Source organism: Crocodylus siamensis, chromosome 5 (assembly GCF_052110815.1).
Source record: "Crocodylus siamensis isolate JL-2025a chromosome 5, ASM5211081v1, whole genome shotgun sequence".
In the NCBI taxonomy this organism is placed as follows: Eukaryota; Metazoa; Chordata; order Crocodylia; family Crocodylidae; genus Crocodylus; species Crocodylus siamensis.
Window position 1 is genome coordinate 189,924,396 of NC_143399.1, and position 20,179 is coordinate 189,944,574.

A 20,179-nucleotide genomic window follows, 5' to 3' on the forward strand; every position below is an offset into this window, starting at 1 on the left:
GGTGACAGCCTTTTTAAGGTTGGTGAGGTAGCAATCCCGGGTGTTCTCTTCAGTGCAAATTCTGAGGGCTTGGTTGTATATCACAGCTTTTTGGTGTGTTTAGGGTGATTGCTCGTTCTGTGCAGATATGTATGTTGATCTGTGGGTTTCTTGTATAACGTGGCCTGTATTTTATCATTCTGGATCCTGAGCATCATGTCTAAAACAGAGAAATTGGTGCTGGAGTATTCTAGAGAAAGTCGGATGGAGGAATGGTGATTGCTGAATTTCTGATGGAACTCAATCAGAGATTGCAGGTTTTCAGTCTCTGAGAGCTGGGGCTCTTTGACTAAAGTTCATTGAATAAGATTTAGTTAAAGTGCCCCCACCATCATTTTGAAGCATGGGAATGCTGGATACATGAGATGTGGAGGCTGCTAGAACACGCTAATTAGCATACTCCAGCAGACTCGATTAATCAAGTCTGTTCTGGTGCACTGTAATTACAGCATGTCAGAGCAGCATGCTTGCATGTCTACAGACATCCAAGGAGATCAGGCAGCTAATCATGGTAGAATCTGAAAAAATGAGAGAAGCTGTAAACACTCCAAAAGAAGGTTTTCACAAATGTCTTTGGGGCTGGAGCAAAGGCCTGGCCCCCCAAAAAAGTAAATGTCTACAAGAACTGCAGCAAGAGGCACAAGACTGGCAAGGGAAATATATACAGAATGAACAACTCTTGTCTTAGTTACAAGAAGACCTTGCCAGTGCCCAAGACATTGTGTAGGAGCTGTTAGAAGTTGGGTATCTCAATTACTATGAGCAGGGTGAGCTGACTGCCAGAGAGACTAGAGAACAGGAACTGGGAGAGAGGTGGCAGCCTTCAAGACTCTGCAGAAAAACTGGAAGAGGTAAGGCCAGCCACAGCTCCCCAGCACTGAAAAGTGAGAGAGGGGCAGAGAATGAGTGGAGTGAGGACTGTGACCTGAGAATTAACCTAGAGAAAGAAAGTCCTGAGAAGAACCACACTTTTGGGGGAAGGTTGTTCAAGACCCAGAAGGGGAGTTGCGGAGCCAGGACATGGAGAGAAGATCTTAAGGAAGAGAGAGGAATTTCCACGAGGGAGAGTAAACCTCACTGGATATGCATGGGGGTGCCACAGTGCAGAGACTGAGAGGGTCACTACAGGAACCAGTGGACCTGAGCAGGAGCTTATGCTGGAGACTACAGGTTTCCATTGCCAACCGCTGGGGCTAGGTTCCTTAAAGTTCCTGTGTTTGGCAAAACCCTGGTTGGCAAGACAAAGGCTTATGGGAAAAATGGCAGGTAGTGGGCTGATGCGTGGCCATGGAAAACTGTGGTTACTCAAAACTGTATACCGTGGCAGCCAAAATAGTATATAGAGTTTTAACTGTGGATACTCAGAACCATGGTTGGTGAGGGAACCTCTACAGACAGCATGGCCACTGGCAACCGTGAGCCAGCAGTGAGGATGGCAGAGCCCCTGGAGATGTTACTGAGTCAGAAGCTGAAGCCAGAGGGGAGATGCCAACAGCACCTGGAACAGTCAGGAGGCAAAATTGGAATAGCATGCCCCAAAGTGAGTCAAACCAGAGGGAGAATAGAGATGGGTCAGTTGTGGTAGCGAACAACCTGTCGTCCAGGGTGGGATGGAAGAGGCTGAAACAAGTATTCCAGGTGGCAGGAACTAAGAGGCATATCAAAGTATGGAGAAACAGAAAGGGGAAAAGCCGAAGCATGGGGACTGTGAGCTTTGATCGATCCACGGAAGGCATGCAGGCAGTGGCCCTATTAAATGGACAATGACTATGTAGCCAACGAATGAGGGTGAGAATGGATAAAAAGATAATCCCCTACAGACCATGCCAAATGGAGACTTGTGCAGGGCTACAGCAGCCCTGGGGCTTTTGGGACTATGGGGTGAGGTGTGGACTTGGTAGGGAACTGGCTCCTATCCTCCATGGGAGAAGGGACCTAAGAGTGGGGGCTGGCCTATGGGAAAACCAGAAACACTGTATTTATTGTCCCGGACTCAGGCGAGAGGCTGTCCCAGAGAGAAGTAGAAGGGAGGAGATCCCAGGAGTGGAGGGGAGAGGAAGAAATCCTAGCCATTATGGGCGGGCTACAAGGAGTAGGCAGCCAGAGATTAATAAGCATTGAGGAGAGTTCTCCTAAGGCCACCAGAGCAGCAGTTGGGAACTATGTTGGAATGATCCACGAGCCTCAAACTCCTGCAGGTGGGCAGGGAGAAGCCACCTGACCAGAAAGTTTAGGAGGGTGGTGTATAGGAAGTATATCAACTGGGCCTGAGCCAGAGCAGGCAGTCTCGTTCTGCAGATAGCAGGGAGAGGAGGTCTGTGCAGGGTGGCTGCAGAGAGCAACTGCCTGAGGTTTGAGTTGTCCTGGGAATGTGGCAGGGGGCCATCTCAAGGCTAGTTCTTAATGTTGGCCTGCTTCTTTAAGGCAGTCTGCCCTGCCTCGTCTGCCATGACTTGGTATAATAAAATAGATGTTGAGTGCAGGAGGCTGCCCATTAAATGCTACAATGCCAAAGGTGTTGTACATGGCTCTGTACCATCCATTCATGCCTCACAGATGGCATCCACTATGTGGCTGTGGCCCCACACTAGGCCCAAAGTCTGGTGTTTGGACCCCAACTAGATCCTTCATAATCAAGTGGACTCGATCCCCACCAGCACACAGGATGGTTAACTCCCTGCACCTTTTTCCCTCTTAGGTGTGGCTCCCCTCTGGGACCTTTGGCCACACCAAACATAAATCTACCTCCAGGCCAGTCAGAACACCAGCTCCCCTGGCTCTGGGCGTTCCTCACGGTGGGCACGCTAGCTCTTTTGACCCCCCTGGACCTGGCTCCAGCATTGACCAGTTGAGGGTTTTGTCTAAGCTCTTGCACTGCTTGCCCACTCCCTCTCACATGGGTCTGCCCACTCAGGCCCCTGCCTGTCCCTATTACTGGGTAACCCCAGGCTGTGGAGACTGGGGCTATAAACCGCCCCTTACTCGCCTTTTACTGGGGAGGCAACTGGCCTGGCATTTACTGGAGACCCCACCATGGGCGGACCCACCAGACCATCCTACCTCAGCAAGGTGTAGTTTTTGGTCATGCCTCAAGACCAGGAGCCTTCTGCCATCCCTATAACTCCTGCCCTTGCCTCCAAGGATGTTCTGAGCTGCAGCTTTTTTTATTTATTACAAAACATCATAACTAAACCATAAAACTCAAAACGTCGTCTATCTCAACGTACACTAACACAAATGTTCTGAGCAATAGCTGAGCCAGGTGGCATTATCCCAGCTGCCAGAAGCAGACTCTTGCTTCAGGCTCAGGGGCTTGGATCTAAAATGGAGGCTGCTCTGCCCCTTCCTCCAATCACATGGCCCTCCTGCAGTCACATGACCACCTCACCAGGGCTGGTCTGCACCTGCTGGCTGCCCTGCTGCCACTCAAAGCCCTTAGCAAGTAAATTTATAACTTGCAGGAAAGTCAGACCTAGGGTAGGAGCACTTTTGGTAGAGTGTTAGCCAGTGAGCTTATGTTTTATCTAGGCTGATGTTTTGCTTATGGTGTAATACTGGTGGTTTGGAAATGAGTGCAGCAAAAGCTTTGTTATCTGGCACCCATGGGGATGGGGGGTGCCGGATAACAAAATACGCCAGTTAATAGAGAGGCCCAAACAGGCATCTTTGCCTGTTCAGGCCATCACTTCTCCCACTGTGTCATTGCAATCCCTCCCGTGTGCCCCGTGGGACAGGGAGGTGGGCCCCACGCAGCCTGCTTTGTCCCTGGAGAAAGTGGCACACAGTGGGCACTTCCGGTTTCACTTTTACCTTACAAGCTGGCAATAGAACATACCTGGTTAATAGAATATACCGTACCCAGGGGCGGTGGACTGGCACAACGGAAGTTAAAAGAATCAGGGGAGGGGAGGGGGAGAGAAATGCTAAGTTAGCGAGTGCAACACTGAGCCAAGGCACTTTCTCAGGGTCTGGGAAGAGACCCAGGGGCTACGAGGCTGGAAACAGCAGCACCATACCAGGAAACTCGCTCCAGAGGGAGAGAAGGAAGACTATAGTGCTGAGAGCAGCAGAAAGCCAAAAGCCAGAGTCACCTTCTTGGGGCCTGGGAGAAGGCCCAGGGCTGTGCATTAACCCTTTTCGGACCCTGTTTATGTTTGTGTGCTGACTTATGATTTATGTTATATACTGTTGTCTGAGTTGAGTGGCAAGCGTGCCCACAAAATAAAGAACAGTGCAGAGCTTCTAAAGACTGTTTGAGCTGAGCAATCTCCAACCTCTTACACTTAGCATATAAGCTTTTGGGGGCAGGAACTTGATTTTTGTTTAGTGCTTGGATATCCAGTATAGTAATTGATGTTCCTCATCATTACCATAAATAAATAAATAACACATAATGAACACTAGTGTCATGAAGTCTGTACTTCTCAGATTTTGGTGCTAGTGTACTGAGGAATAGCTGGGCAGTTCTGAGCCCTGGGTGGCAGCAGTGCATGGGACAGCAGCTGCTGATGTTTTTCATGCCCCGTTGCCTTCTCCTTACTTATGCTACCACTAGTTTGTCTACTGTCCTGAAAGCCAGTACTCATCCTGAACTTCCAGTTTTGATCTCCTATACTAGCTCTTGTTTTTGATTAGTTCTCTGATTTAAATTCTAAGCTTGATTCTGCCACCCAGAATGTATGATGTTGTGAATCCTTTTCCTGGAAATGATGCGTTAATGATCATGAGGGTGGGTGCTATACATTTGAAAACCCCCGAAGTTTACATTTTTCTCATAAAAATCAATACTTCCTTATTTTTGTATATTTATTGCCTTTTGGCCCTGTATTTCCCTTTCAGTTTTCAGTGCTGAAACCAGTGGATCAAACTAACTCAAGATGAACCCATAATTGTAGACCATCCAGATGATTCATTTGCTGCAGATATTCCTTTCCCTGAAGTGAATTAAAATTTTTCTGTTAGGAATGGGCTGTATTATACATCACAGAAGAGCAGTGCAGTTTTTCTTAGAATAATAGAAAGACTTGAAAATTATTTGAATACACTTAAATAACTATATTTAAGAACATCCTGCTTATTGCTGTGAAATTAATAGTCATCTTATTCAGTTGGAACAGAAATGCCTTCATCCTTTTAGGAAAAGCAAGAGCAAATTACAGCCAAATTTTCATTTCACGAGTCATCTTCATCCAGGATAAACCAAGGCCCCAAGGTCAATTCATCAATTTGGTATCCTATTTCCATAATGTTATTCTGCAGTGTACTTTCATTATTATTGGAGCTGTGCTCTCATTTCTATTAGTTTTATAAATGGCTATGTTAATGCCTTTTTACAGACAAAACCACCTTTTGTTAATATCCCAGTGGATTTCTTAAGGATTAAAATATACTTTTTAAGAAGCTATTGGTTCTATTTATTTCCCCCCCCATTGCTGATTAGCCCTTTTCACCTACCTGAAAGTGGCATTGTTCTACTTTAGCTGGAGACTTGAGCAGTTTGTGAGAAGATGTGTTGAGTGATTGGCTTGATGGACAGAAAAGAAATAATTAGAAGCAGCCAATTCTAAGAATCTTTGCAAATTTTAGTAATATCCTGAAGTAGTTTAAACAATGCTGAATTGACAGAAATAGGTTTGTTAGTTTCCCTTTGTTAGGAGATGAAATTATAAAATAACTCGTGTTCAGTAGAAAAGAGTAGTTTTCTTTGTTTTTGTCATGGTATTAATAGTGGGAGGGGTGTTGCTAGCAGGTCAACTGTATGTTCAGGTATTGCCCTTAAACTTGCCAGTTTGGTCTTGGATGATTAGATGTTTACTTCTGTATTTACAGTATTCCCTTTATAATTATCTAAGGCAAAATGGTAGCTTTCTAAAAAAGCATCTTCTGGCTATATAATAGGGTTACTGTTTTTGTGATAACTAAAGACGGTGACATAATTTAATCCAGTTTTAAAATAGCGATTCTTGTTAAACACTGAGTCTGAAAATGCTTTAACAAGAAAGTATTTTTTAAGTAGAGACAATCGCACACTCTCCTCTCCTCTAAAGGAGCCCCATTCCTTGAGATGCAGTCTGCCAGCAGTTCCTCTTGTATAGGCTTAGGTGATGGGGGTACCTTGGAATCCAGGGCTGATCTTGGTATCTGGTTAGTCCTTACCTCATTCTCTCAATGGCACAAGTGCTGTCTGGATCAAGCTGCTCTTAGGGTTTGTTTGTCTCTTTCCCATTGTCTATGGTTTTAGTAGTAATCTTTTACAATTTATATAGCCCCTTTCATCTGGGGACCTCAGTGTTGTACAATCACGTGTGCTTCTCAGTTTTCAAGTGACACAGTGAAAATGATTGTTTCACAGAGGCCACCTGGGGTCAGTGGCATCACCATTTTTGGATCCAGGATTAGAATTTTTTGACTTGCAATTCTATCCCAAATCCCCTGAGCAGCACCACCTGGATTGGCCTATATGTTCTTTAAATTGGCACTGGCAAGGGTCTTTGAATTGAGAACGACCTACAGAAAAGGACAGAGTTCTGTGCAAGTAGAAGCAAGTGCTGGGCCCTATTCTGGAAGGGAGAAACATTCAATGAGCTTTAGTTCAAGTGCCTCCACTGCCATTTTTAAGTCCTGGGACACTGATCACCTGGATGAACTGCCTGCAGCTGTGTCCCACTTCTTGCCCTCGCCTGGGGGTTCCATTCACCACCCTGCCCCTACCCTAGCCCCACTCCCTACCTCTACATGGGGCCCTCAACCTACTCCCCCCCTTACCCCATGTCCATTCACGTCCACAGACTTACCTTCAGGGTGCTGCTGTCCATGCTGCCTGGCTGCATTCCTGTAAATTGGTCATCAGATCAGTTTTGGCTGATATGTCTAGTTAATAACTGGCTGTTGGTAATAGCCAAGAAAATCTTTATTGGTGCACCCCTACTTTTTTGGGTTTTGCTTGTTAAAAACTAAAAGATTGTCTTTTAGAGTTTCTTGAAAAAAAGAAAAAGAAATGTGATTAAAAATGGCACTATCTCAAATAAATTTGTTTCGATGAACTAAGCATGCTTTATAGGAAAGACTGCTGGAATTTTTTCTGCCGGCTCTAAATAGTAAATTTCTAGCATCCAGAAAAAGTTCCCATTATAAAAAATATAGCTGCTTAACTGTCGTACATTGTTCTTGTTTTATTGTTGTAGCTTCCAGAGATAAGCAGGATATCAGTTGTGCTAAGGATGGAAACATGGCTCTTGGGCACAGAGACTAAAATTTAAGTTATGACGTTCCACTGCAGTCTGAGTAATAATTACACTGCAGCTATGTTTAATTCAGTCATTTGAAACACAGAAATTATTATAATAAGGGTGATGGTATATTATAAAAGTATTTTTAAAGCTAAGAGGCAGACAAGGTTCTTTGGGTGAATCTTGATATCTTTTATTAGACCAACTTAAATAGTTGGAAAACAATTTTTAAGCAAGCTTTTGGGTTCAAAAACCCTTAGTCAGGCTGAGGAAGTTTCAGCAGTTGGTGTGTGCTCTTCCTGGATGGAATGAAAAGTAAAGAAGCCAGAGGCTGGGCTGGTATGCAGACAAGATAGGTAGTCAGTGAAGATGTAGATACTTCACTTGTTCAGATACCACCGAATTTGCACTGAAGAGAACACCTGGGATTGCCATCTCGCCAATTTTAAAAGGCTTTCACCCAACAAGGACACTCCTCCAGAGAGAGGGGGGGAGGAGGGGGTCTGTGTCCCTACATGAGTCCTGACACCAGCAGCAGCTGGTGGCAGGACATGCCGGGCATCCTGGGAAACTCACACCAGACAGTGGGGACAGGGGGTCTCTGCTTGGGGAAGGGATGCTCTGCATCACTGGCAGCAGGGCATGCCTGACAGTCTTGGAGGCTTGCACCAGGAAGCTGGGAAAGGGGCCCTCCCTGGCCTCCTGCCACTGCCTACCATTCGCCAGAGCTGCAAGGGGCCTGATCCTTCCCTCAACAGGCCCCCTGTCCCCACCACCTGGCAAGGCTTCTGAACTGCTGGGCATGCCCTGCTGCTGGCTACAGCTGACATGTAGCTCCAAGGGTCCCAGTCCTTCCCTTGGTGGACTCCTGTCCCTGCTGCCTGGTGCAAGCCTCCTGGGCTGCCCAGCACATCCTACTACCAGCTCCCACTGGTACTGGAGCTCATGCAGGGATACAGATCCCCCCACCCCACTTGCTGGCTGTGGCTGATGTGGCAGACTGCCACCTCTTTCTCCCCAAAAACTGCTCTGTGACAGTTTGGTTAGGATGGGCCCAGCAGAGGATACGTACCTTACCCTATCTCTTCAGGTAACCTGAGCTGGATACATTCCTGAAGGAGGGGGAAAACCTGCTCCCCCTGCCTACGTGACTGGCATCACATACCTGGGTGAGGGGCATGGGCTCTGGGGAGCTGGGAACTGCCAGTCTGCCCTGCAACTAGTGATGCATTTGAAATTGGCTGACCGACAGCCAGCGGGTGCTGGCCTTCATTGGACCAGGTAAATGAGGTCACAAGGGCTATATAAGTTAATGACTGCCCAGGAGGAGGGGCAGCAGCCATGAGGGGGAGAGAGAGAGAGAGAGAGAAGAGCTGGATCAACTGAAACTTGCGCTCTCTCTCTCTCTCAAAACTCATGATCAAGAAACTGCCTGCTTCCAGAAGGAATCCCCACCTGCCTCTGGATGATGCTTGCGAGTAAGCTACCTGAGATCTAACTAGATATATAGCTTGCAGTGATGCAGATGCGTGATCAAAGGCTACCCAGCCATGCCAGTTTGCTCTACGGGATTTATCTGATATTGCTCTACCCTGTACCCTATTCCAACCCTGCCCCTTGTAACCAATAAAGTTCTCCTTTGTTCCTAGCATGGGAGACTTATTGGGAGTGGGTCTAGATTAGGCCTTGGGGTCCCCTTGGTTTGGCTGACTAAGGGAGACCACTACTTGTGCTTCCGACTGAGGGAAGCATCCCAAGTTTTTGAAGTGAATCAACTACCCTTGAGGGCTACTAGGCCTGTGTTTCCCAGAGTGTATAGAGCCAGAATCAAGCTCATCCCTGTATGGTGGCAGTATTACCTCCAGGCTAGTGGGTGTGCTCCAGGAAGGGGGTCAATCAGACGTGAGGCGTCCCCAGGGAGGCACTCAGAACCTGGAAGGTGGTCGGGCTCAGTGAGGTAGGTGGCTCAACGCAGGAGCGCCCCCTGCTGGCCAGCCACAGCTGGCAGCAGGCAGGAGGATCTGGCACTGGGGAGAGAGTCTGTGCTGGCTTGGCTCTGTGAAAGCCCAAGGGCGGGGCCCACTGGTTGCTTGGACGGAGGATCTGAGCATGGGGCAAGTCCTAGTATGTGTCCCTGCAAGTGGGGATTGTGGGGGGGGGGGCCGCAAAGGTGCCTGGGATGCTGGCGGATGGTGACCTAACATGAATCAATTGGGGATCTGGTACAGGAGTTTCATAGATTTCATAAATATTACGGCTGGAGGGGGCCTCAGAAGATCATTGAGTCCAGCCCTCTGCCCAAGGGGCAGGAAGTCAGCTGGGGTCATAGGATCCCAACAAGATACACATCCAAATTTCTCTTGAAGTCTTTCAGTGTAGATGCTTGAACCACCTCCAGTGGCAGGCTATTCCAGACCTTAGGGACTTGGACAGTAAAGAAATTCTTCCTTATGTCCAGCCTGAAACAGTCTTGCAGGAGTTTATAACCGTTCGACCCCGTCATCCCTTGGGTGCTCTGGTGATCAATCATTCCCCCAGATCCTGGTGAACACCCCTGGTAAACTTATAGGTGGCCATCAGATTGCCCCTGAGCCTGTGCTTTTCCAGGCTGAAGAGTCCCATAGCTCTTAGCCTCTCATCGTAAGATCTATTTTCTGACCCCTGATCATGCGCGTGGCTCTTCTCTGAGGGTGACCCTCTAAAACTTCTCCGCATCCTTTTGGAGTCCACAGCTGAGTGCAGTACTCCAGCTGTGGCCTCACCAAGGCCAAGTACAATGGGAGAATGACGTCCCGGGATTTGCTTGAGAAGCATCTATGGATGCAAGCCAGCGTTTTGCTCACTTTACTAGCCGCAGCATCGCATTGAAGGCTTATATTTATCTTGTGATCAATCGTGACCCCCAAGTCCTGTTCATCTGTAGTGCTAGCCAGCATAGCACTGCACTCTGTCACTACGCTAATATCAGACTGAACCAGTTTGATGCACTGGTCTAGCCTAAATCAATTAAGTCTCAATGCACATCAATTCAAGTCTATGTTAGATGAGGTGTCACCATTTTTAAACCAGTCTACGTGCACTGAACTTCTGTTATGGGTGAAGACTGGGTTTTCAGTCACTTATTCTGATTTGTGTGTAATGTCTGTACGCAATGTTAGTGTTGGAAATGTATTTCTCTGTGGAGTAGTTTGGATTTTGGATAATTTTGATCCTGTCATGTTAATGGTTTCTTCTGTGGTAATCACCAGGAATGTTACACTGAAATTATGCATAAAAAAGGAACCAAACTGCAGGTACATACATATGGTGTTCTATTCTTTGTAATTGTGCTCCCAAGTCAATGCCAAAATTTGTTTTTTCTGACAGTAACCCAACAGACTTTCATTTTAGGTTGCATATTATATATGCAGATCTGTTGTTTGAGAGGTAGATAATAGTATGAATAGGGCTGTAATAATAGAAAAGACTATTTAATAGACAAGAGTTCATTTTTTCCCCTGATAATTCCTTTTCTAATGTCTATATTTAATTTCTGAACTTAGATTCTTTGGGAGTCATGAATCAGGTCTGCATTTATCATGGAGGAAACTGACCCAGAGAAGTTGGTCTGTATTAGTGCTACTGCCTAAGCCCTTGCTCATTCCTAGACATCATTTTCTGTCTGTCTCCTTCTCTCTGATTGTTATTGCGTTTCAACAACAACAAAAAAAGAAACCTTCTCCCAGTATTTGATTGCAGTCCATCATGAAATGTATTTCAGCCTTGAGGAGGTATGTGGGCCAACAATTGGGAATTAAGCCACTGGCGAATTTTTTTTTTTCTTTTTTTTTGTTTTCCCCTTGCTTCAGGTCCATCATGGATTCATACAGTTGTTTTTGGCAAGGCAAATACTTTGTAACAGAGATATTTAAGCCTGGACATCTAAGTCCATATTTAGGCACTGAATTGAAACGTGAACTAGTTTTCAGATAGGCTGAGTGCCACCAGCTCAAACTGGAGTCAATTGTGGATGCTCATGACTTAGGCTCAATCATATTTAAGCATCTAAATATAAAGTGTCTGCTTTTACAGGCTGGCTTGCAGTGGGGATAAAAATGCCTGCTTCACTGAGGCACTGTAAAGACCAATTTGGTAATATTTGTAAAGTGGTTTGAACAGCGTTATGTAAGTGTTTAAGATTTATTATTATTGACCCAGAATCTTCAGTAGAATCTACCTTTCTGATGTACTGGCTTAGATTTTCACACATCCTGAATGTTAATTCAGTATCCCAAGCTCAAGAAATGCTGTTAAATAGCAACATATCAATTATTTTTTTTAGCTGAACTAGGTCTATACATTGGAGATTTTTTCCCAATATTATACCTCACTACTTCTAAACATCTCTAAGGGTCCTGGGGCTTCCAGAATACATAGGCTTTCTATCAGTTAAGTTACTTTATATTAAATACTGTCAAAGAAAGGAAAGCAATTTTGTAAGGTTCTTAAATTAATGAGAGTCTGGTTGCATATTGGTTGCTTTCTTTAGGCATCTGGGTCCTGGTACAGACTGCCATTCTTAATCATATTTTAATTTTCAAATAAATTGCTTTCATTATCCTTTCATTTACAATACCATGTGCGCATTACTGCTCATTAATGTTTGTCATCTACTTCGCTGAGACTGGTTTTTTAAATAGCCATGGTTGCAATGCAGTAATTAGAGATGATCCATGTTGGTTTTATAGAAATTATTCTGAAGTCTTCAAAAAAAACCCAAGCCCAGAGTGCATTTGAAATTATACTTTAAATATATGGAAGCTGCTTAACATAAGTGTTTTGCTTGTATGTAAAAGTCAACAGTTCTAATGGGGTAGTGGAAAGCTGGCATTAATGACAGATCCAAATTATTCTCCATCAGGACATTAAACTATATTTCTCTGTCATGACAATCAACATGGCTGTTGGTAAAGTCTTTCAAAAAAGCTTAGTATGTCTCTTCATGAATTTGGTTTATATCTCAGTATAAAATAAAACTTCTTTATTTTTCCTTAACTACAGTGTTCCCCTCTAAATACTGTCAATTTATTAGAGTTGTGGTCTTCCCTTCTATTTCCGAAAGCTTTCTTGTATGTGATAGTTGAACCAATACAAGACATCACACCATATTATTCTTGTATCTTAGAAAACCCACAGTGAAGGAAATACAGATACAATCAGAACAGTAGCAGTGAACTCTGTCCCTCATCTAAGCGTCGAAGTTCCCCTTCAGATTGCACATTATAACAAATAAATGTTTCTAAATTGTAGGTAAACCATATGTGGTATATAAACTTTGCTTTATAATGAATGACCTGTATGCTTTCTCATATGTGCAGTTGTTCAAGTGAATTGTCAAAGATGACTTTTGATGTCATTTTTTTGAGTGATGTATGATGTTATAAAATATTATGGGGCTACTTTTAAAAATATCGGTGCATATTATTGAATGCATCCTTTTCCATTTCCTTAACTGTGATATGCAAACATTAAATTTACACCTGAAAATGAGTGTTCTCATCAGTGTCCTAATTTAGGTGTCTAACTGATGTTGTGTGCTTGCATTCCTGCTTTGCATGTACACATTGGGCATCTTTTATACTTACGTATTCTGCATCTTAACTGTATGCTCTTGTCTGACCCTTTGGAGAATCAGTGCACAAATGCCCCAAGTGAACATTGCTAACGTTTCTGGAAATGCATAAAAAGCAATTATGATTTCTCTGGAAAGAACCTTTCAATAGATTGCAGAAAAGATTCTATTGATGAGAGATCTTTTTAGCAGTACTGTCTTAATTCTAGATGATAAACTAATCCCAGTAAGGTTTTGTAAAAAAAGAAAAAAGGAAAAAAAAAGAATTAATACAGTTCTATATTCCTGTTTATATTACTGGCATTTTCATACTGCTAAGCAAATATATACTTAGAGACATCTGTAAATTTATGCAGCCTCTAAAATGTTAAAACTGTACTGCTGATCACATTTTTTTTTATTTTCAAGAATAAATGCTTTGAACTTTATTTACAAATCTAATCTTTATAAATTTACAGATTCACTTCTGATTGGATGGGATGAGAGAACTCAATGCATGTGTGGCCTGAGTTTGAGCCATTGCTTTTATTGTTTTCTTTTCTCTCACACAGCAAATTAAAATATGTCTTATACTTCCTTTTTAGCATCTTTAAGCTAGGGTGAAAGGAGCAGGGCAGAAATTGGTAGGTGAAAAGGCCGTGAAGACAGAATTGTGAAGTGTTTACACTTTTTTCATTGTCAAGTCTATTCTGTTCCCAATTCTGTAATATTTTACCTAAACAGATCCAGTATTAGGACACAATGCCCCTGAGACTCCCAAAGTGTGAAAAGACACAGTATTGGTGGCTCAGTGAGTGGCATTCTGTCTCCGGGGTTAGTGCCAAAGCAATGTGCTCTCATTTCCTGGTGGGCGTTATGCAAGATATAAGTTCTTTGGTAATTGTTCTAAATCAACTCATCATGTACTCCTATGGCAAGAAAATTGCACAGTTTGTTTTAGTTTTCTGAATATTTAGGCTGTAGTGCAGAGAAGTACAGAAACAGATACCAAACCTTAAGCATGCGAGTAGTCTCACTGAACTCCATGTGATTCTGAATCCTCATGTCTAAATTCAAGCCTGAATTTTTATCAAGGATTGGGGATGCTGTGGAACTTCCCGTGTATACTGGAAGATGATGATGTTCTCATTTCAAGAGCTCCGCTGAAGATTTTTTTTAACATCGTTCAGGGAGCTACATCCAAATCCATGTTTTAACTAGGTGAGGAAACGGAACGCTCCAATGCTGGTTCTTGAGGAGGCTGGGTATATATGTGATACTGTTATGCCACTGCAAAGACACGGGCAGTTAAGAATCACCATGCTGAGAGACAAGTGCAGGCATCAGCTCTGATTTTTCAAAGATGCATGTACATCTTGAAAATCAGGCCCTTAAAGTACAATCAGAGTGGCACATTCATAGAAGGCATGTGAGATTTCCCTGTGGCTAACCAGATGTATGAATGAAGAAACAAGCTGATACCGGGAGTAAAACGCATCTGGTTTTTAAATTCAAAATACTGTGTGTGGGTGCATCCCCATCAGTGGACAACTAGCAGTACTACATATTTGTGTCACTGCTAGTTGTCCCTGGGGAATGCCCCTGTATGTGTGCGCTGGTGTGTGGCAAGATGCCTTGGGTGAGGTAGGGGAGGCTGGGATTAGCACCTGAGCTGGCCCCAGCAGCCTTACCTGGGGTCCTGGGGCCGTCCTAGGGCTTCAGCAGCAACAATCCAAGTGTGCGGAGTCTGGCCAGCAGCAAGACGGTGGCTCTGGCTGGCCAGGCTCCAGTTTGAGGCAGTGCATGCTACAGCCATGTGCGCTGCCCCACTTTTTTCTGGTGTGGGTGTTTTTTGACACTGGGATCTCCTGGTGTTTACACAAAACAAAACAAAACAAAAACCTACCATGCTGCTAATTAGCAGTATGGAGAGTGCCTGCGTGTGCGATATGTGTGGTTTACAGTGCTGCAGGTGGCAATTCAAATGACACATGCATGCTTGTCTGGATGCGGGGTGCGTGTGTTGGGGGTAATGGGAAGAAATGGTACCGTCAAAGGAATTTAATGCTGAAGTTTTGCATAGATATTCTTATTACAGTTGCACACATACCAGCTGTCAAGATTTCCAGGATTACCCCCCCTACTTAAAGAGAGCATCTTTCAACCAATTGAATCCACTTGGAATAGCTCAAGGATACCCAGTGAATAAGTGTGTTACATAGTTTTCGGTAACATAACAGGGCACTGAGAAACCATTGCCTCTCTGTATGGGAGGTAGCACTAATGTCACTGAATTGCTAAGCACTTGCTAAGAAGTGTTTTAAAAATAAGTGTGTGTGTGTGTGTGTGTGTGTGTGTGTGCGCACGCATATATTTGTTTGTTTTGTGGTATTAAAATGAGCAGAGCAGAAAATGATAGATGGTTTTTTGGGTTTTTTTTGAGTAACAGTCACTGTCCAGATAAGGTGAAGGCTAAAAGATTTCTCCTCTTCATCCCACATAATGTGCCATTTTCATTTTGTGCTGCTTATAACCCTGAGTGTCACAGCTTTCTATTCTAGTCTGAATAGTCAATGAAACATTATAAAGCTGATAAGAAAAGCTGGCCCCCGTTACTTGGCAACGACTGTTGAGTGGAGCTGAGCGCTGTTGATGTAGGAGATTAGCTGCCATAGATAAACCTCCGCTCTTTTGCTGCCCTGCTGCTTATCTTTCCACCCATAACAGGTTGCACCAAATCTGAAAGCAGTCAATGGGTTAGGTAGAATATGAGCTTTGTGGCGAATAAAGTTTGTACAAAAGATTTAGACTAGTGCCTTTAAAATCATAATATTTACTAAAATGCAGCAGTTGTTTTTCTAGACTGTCCTTCTCTGGCTTCAGGATGAACATTTTGATTTGGAAGGAAGATGCGGCAGGTGTGATAGAGAATGTCATGATCTTACATTATCCATTTACAGTCACTGCAAACCGGAAGCAAATATTTTTTAACACGTGGTTTTTGTTCCTGTAAAGAACGAAAAGAATGTAAAGAATGAAATGATGTGCATCATGATCTTACTGTAGTTATTATACATGTAGGAGATATATTAAAGTAAAAAATGCAACAATTTGGGTTGATGCGTTACATTAATGAATCATTAATATCTACACATCTAGTAAAAATATTTGTTTTTAATTCCTTCCCATATTATTCTGTGGGGGGAGTATTTTGATGATGACTTGCAATCAAAACAAATCCAGCGTTATATCCGGTTTTTCCTTTTGCATTTTTAAAGTACCGTTTTATTACATGCGTGTACATTTAAATTTTGAAACGTTCATCTTAGTGAAATCTGTGAAGTCCTGAGGGCTGAACTCAGCAACCAGCACTCTTACAACATTTCTGGTTGCCCCATCCAAGGTAAAAGGCGGAAGCTGTGTAGGTTAGAAAGGAGAGTTCTGAGGACTATGAGGGTAATGAGGGTATGGCCAGATACTAAAAAGGAGTGAAGTTCCTAAGTTCAAGGCAAGTGGCATTTATGATGTGATCAAGTGAATCATTTGATGTATTTCTGTAGAAACCTCTAATTCATCAGGTTATTTGAACGTAAGCCTACCTTCAAAATATGCGAATTCCAATGTACTATATTTACCTGAATACAAGGCAGATTTCCTCCCCAGTTGGCATGGAGGGAAAAAAGTCCCTTATATTATAATCATGTACAAGGAAACCTCACAAAATACATTGTCTATCATGAAACTGGTGCCAAAGCCCCATGTGCTTAAAAATAGAAACTAACTATGAAGTTGATTTAAATGCAGCCAGTACTGAGCATGACTATAAAACACGTGGCCCACATTGGGCAAATACGCTGATGGGAACCTGCCACAGAGAAGTTAGTGTGGCCCATCTGAATAAGACATATGGTAGTTTCCATTAATCACAGTCCCCCACACTGCCAACTCTTTTTTCAAGTCATGGTGAGCCATGACAATGTGTACTGTTTACCCAGAATCCTTTTGTTATCCCCTTTCTCAGCTTAGCACACATGATTAGTGTGGTCCTGTCCTCCATGATGTGAAGCCAAACCAGGTCACCCTGTGCCCCATCTGCATATAAAGTGTTGTTCTCGTGACAAGAACACCGAGTTCCAATCAGGAGTGGGGCTAATTAGCACAAGGATCCTTTATGTGGGGGGGGGGCTGGCATCTGGAGTACACACACATGCTGAGCTGTGGGGTCACCGTAGCTTGAAAAGTTGCTGAGGCTGGTTAGGCCCAGGCCATTGAACTATGTAGTAATAATTAGTCTTTGGCTTTAGAAAAAAATATATTGGGGGGCGGGGGGAGGAATTTGTTTTACATATAACTAGGTGCCAAAGCGCTGCTTAAAAGTGTTTTTTATAGAGTATCTGTGCTACAACTTGCAACAGTTTCAAAACGAGGTAACATGCATCAATTCTGGATAAATTAAGTGCATGGGTACTATATGCAGATTGCTACAGCCATGTTTCATTTCAAGGTTATTGGTTTCAAATTTGCTCCTCACTTCCATGTGCTCAGGGAGACCAAGGTCTAACAGTAAGGAGAGGGGCTGCTAGGGGAAAAAATCAGGGGAAGCAGAGAGCAAAGGGCTACCAGACCCCCCCAGATTTATTTTCCCTGCTGTAGCAGTGGGCAAGGGACAAATTCAAGGTAAGCCTCCAATAATTAGATTTAATGCTTGGCAAATTATAACAAATCGATAAATTTTCCATATATAGAATCTAATTATTGGGGGGTTGTCTTATAATCAGAATCCTCTTCTACTTGAGTAAATACAGTGAATTCTTGAGGAAATGGATTTTTCTCCATTTCATTTAATTGCTGCAGTGTTTCAGAGCTACATCTCATTGTGCTGGGACCTGTACAGACATAACAAAGAGCGCTTCCATCTGAAAGACTTCTAAAGATGAGATGAGTCTGTGGACACAATTTTCTGTGTGTTTATTGTGACTCCAGGCACAAAGATGCACAAATAATAGTAACTTAAGGAAAAAATGTAAAATGAGACATCCAGATAAGGCATGCATTGTGATATTTGGTATCCCTTGAGTGTTGCATTTTATTTAATTTTAATATTACTGAAGAAGAGCGTAATGAAGATGTTTGTTCCCTGGTGTAATATTCAAAATTAAAATATACAATCTTGATTCTGAATAGTAAAGATATTTTTCTATGGCTTTCTGGCTTCCTTAATAATATTTGTAGCTATAAATCTTGAGTTTGGATTTAAAACAAAAACAGGATTGAGCATAGGGTGAGTTTTAGGAAGTAGTGCTATGGTACTTTTGGTACTATGCTCTAAGTTTTAATTATAGCTATGCAAGAGGCTTTCAGTTGAACTAATGATATTGTCAAGGTGTGGGGAAATGTAGAATATGACTCAAAGGATTCTTGGTGTTACCGTGTTGTGCTGTTGCATATTATTTTATTTTATAATATGAAAATGTCAAAAGACTCTAAGGTTGTACATTTCGCTTTCAAGTTCTGGGGAAACAAAGGGATTGGCTAGACTATATTCTGTCCCTAGCACCTGTACACTGGTTTTTAATGATATGCTCGTATACTGTTACTTTATATAATACAACATAGTATCTCACAATTTTTTCCTCAGTCTATTACCATTTATAGTTTGGAGTGCACCCCAACCTATGTATTAATCCACCATGAATAGAATAAGAAGGAAACTTGGATTATATTGCTTAGGTTCAAATTCTGATCCCATTTCAAAAGGGCTGGTATTTACCACAATGGCCCTGTTCCAGACCTGTGTTGGGTATAGGTGTAGGTGATAGGAATATCATAATAGCTAAGATTTTCACCATACAGATTTTAGAGAACAGTTCATAAGAATTCTTTGCCTTTGATTCTGTTCCTATCCCTGTAGTTGGTTTTTTTTCTTTGTTTTTTGTTCCCTACTTTGCCTGCCACATGAACCAGAGAGACAAAAAATCATGTTTCATTCTGGATCATAGATGGAACATATTCAGTAAATATGGTACTATTCAAAGACAAAGTATTTCCTCCTGTTCAACATGGGCAAAACTATGCCCTGTCTTAGAATTGAGTATCAAACCACTCTACCTGGGAGCTGCATGGAGTGGCTGTGCAAGAAGTCTGACTCAGCTGGAGACAGCGTCAGCAACACAGTTTCTCCTTTGAGCCTGCTCATGGCAGGAGAGGCTCTGTGGAAGGGGGTGCATTTGGGTTGGTACGAATTTTGGGGAGGGGAACGGATGGGCATAGGCCCTGGGGGAGGCCAAGAGGGCTGGGTGGGTGTGGGGGTGTGTGTGTGTGTGGAGATGGGGGAGGGAGGAGAAGACAAACAGTGGGGTCTGGCTGCCTGCTTCTCACACTGCTTGCTCATCCCCTCATGTCCCAGCTTTCCCTACCACTTGCCCCTTGCTGCTGCTGCTTTTCCACCACAGCAGGGGCAGGGACAAATTTAAGATGATTCCCCCCAATAATTTGGCTTTACATGGAAAAATGTAACAAATTTATAATTTTTCTGTGAGTAGAGTATAATTGTTGCGGGGGGATCCATTGTTTTAAATTTGAAGTTGTTTTGGATTTGCGTAAATACAATATTTATGTAGTAACACAGATGTATAAAACTGAGTAGTTACTAATATATTCCTTCAGTAGACGTTTGTTCTTTGTAGTCTAAAAAAACAATCTGAGTTTGGTCAAAGTTAGAATTGAAACAAGTTTCCCCAAATATTATGTGTCACAGGTGAGGGATATTAAGGGAATGATTTTAGATTAGATTTACAGGTGGAAAAACGTTCTTCCTGGACATGCAGAGTAATTGTTAAAAGATAGGCCTTGGCACTCGTACAGTAGTTTGTGAATCTCGTGAGTTTCACTTTTAATCCAGAAGTACAAATAATTCACTTGGCTGAGCACGTTAGTTTATTAAGGCATTTCTGTCCCAGGAACATAGATCCAGGAGCAGATACAGTGAGATTACACATCAAAGGCATTGCCAACACCAGAGTGTTTCTTGGAACCAACCAAAATTTGTAGTGGGTATCCTGAAGTGATTGAAGTACAATTCAGTGATACTTGGAAAAATTAGCCTACCTAAATAAGGATTATTATATTCACATCTCATTGTTTATTGCTTCCATAAGTAAATTCTTAGTTCCTTCACCTGGCCCTGCAGGTGATTCTGTTTTTTTATTTTGTTTTGGTTTTTGGGGGTTTTTTTACAGTTAGTAGAGAGAGTGTTCATATTTCTTCATTCTCTCAGTTTTGCCTAGCCTAAGTTTAAACACACTAAACATTTTCATGTTAA

The 20,179-nt window shown here is 43.0% G+C and overlaps 1 protein-coding gene across 1 annotated transcript in view; it reads left to right on the top strand.

The window, feature by feature from the left end:
* PTPRN2 (protein tyrosine phosphatase receptor type N2) overlaps nt 1-20,179 on the top strand; it is a 1,011,953-nt gene that overhangs the window by 244,655 nt on the left and 747,119 nt on the right. The window lies entirely within an intron of this gene.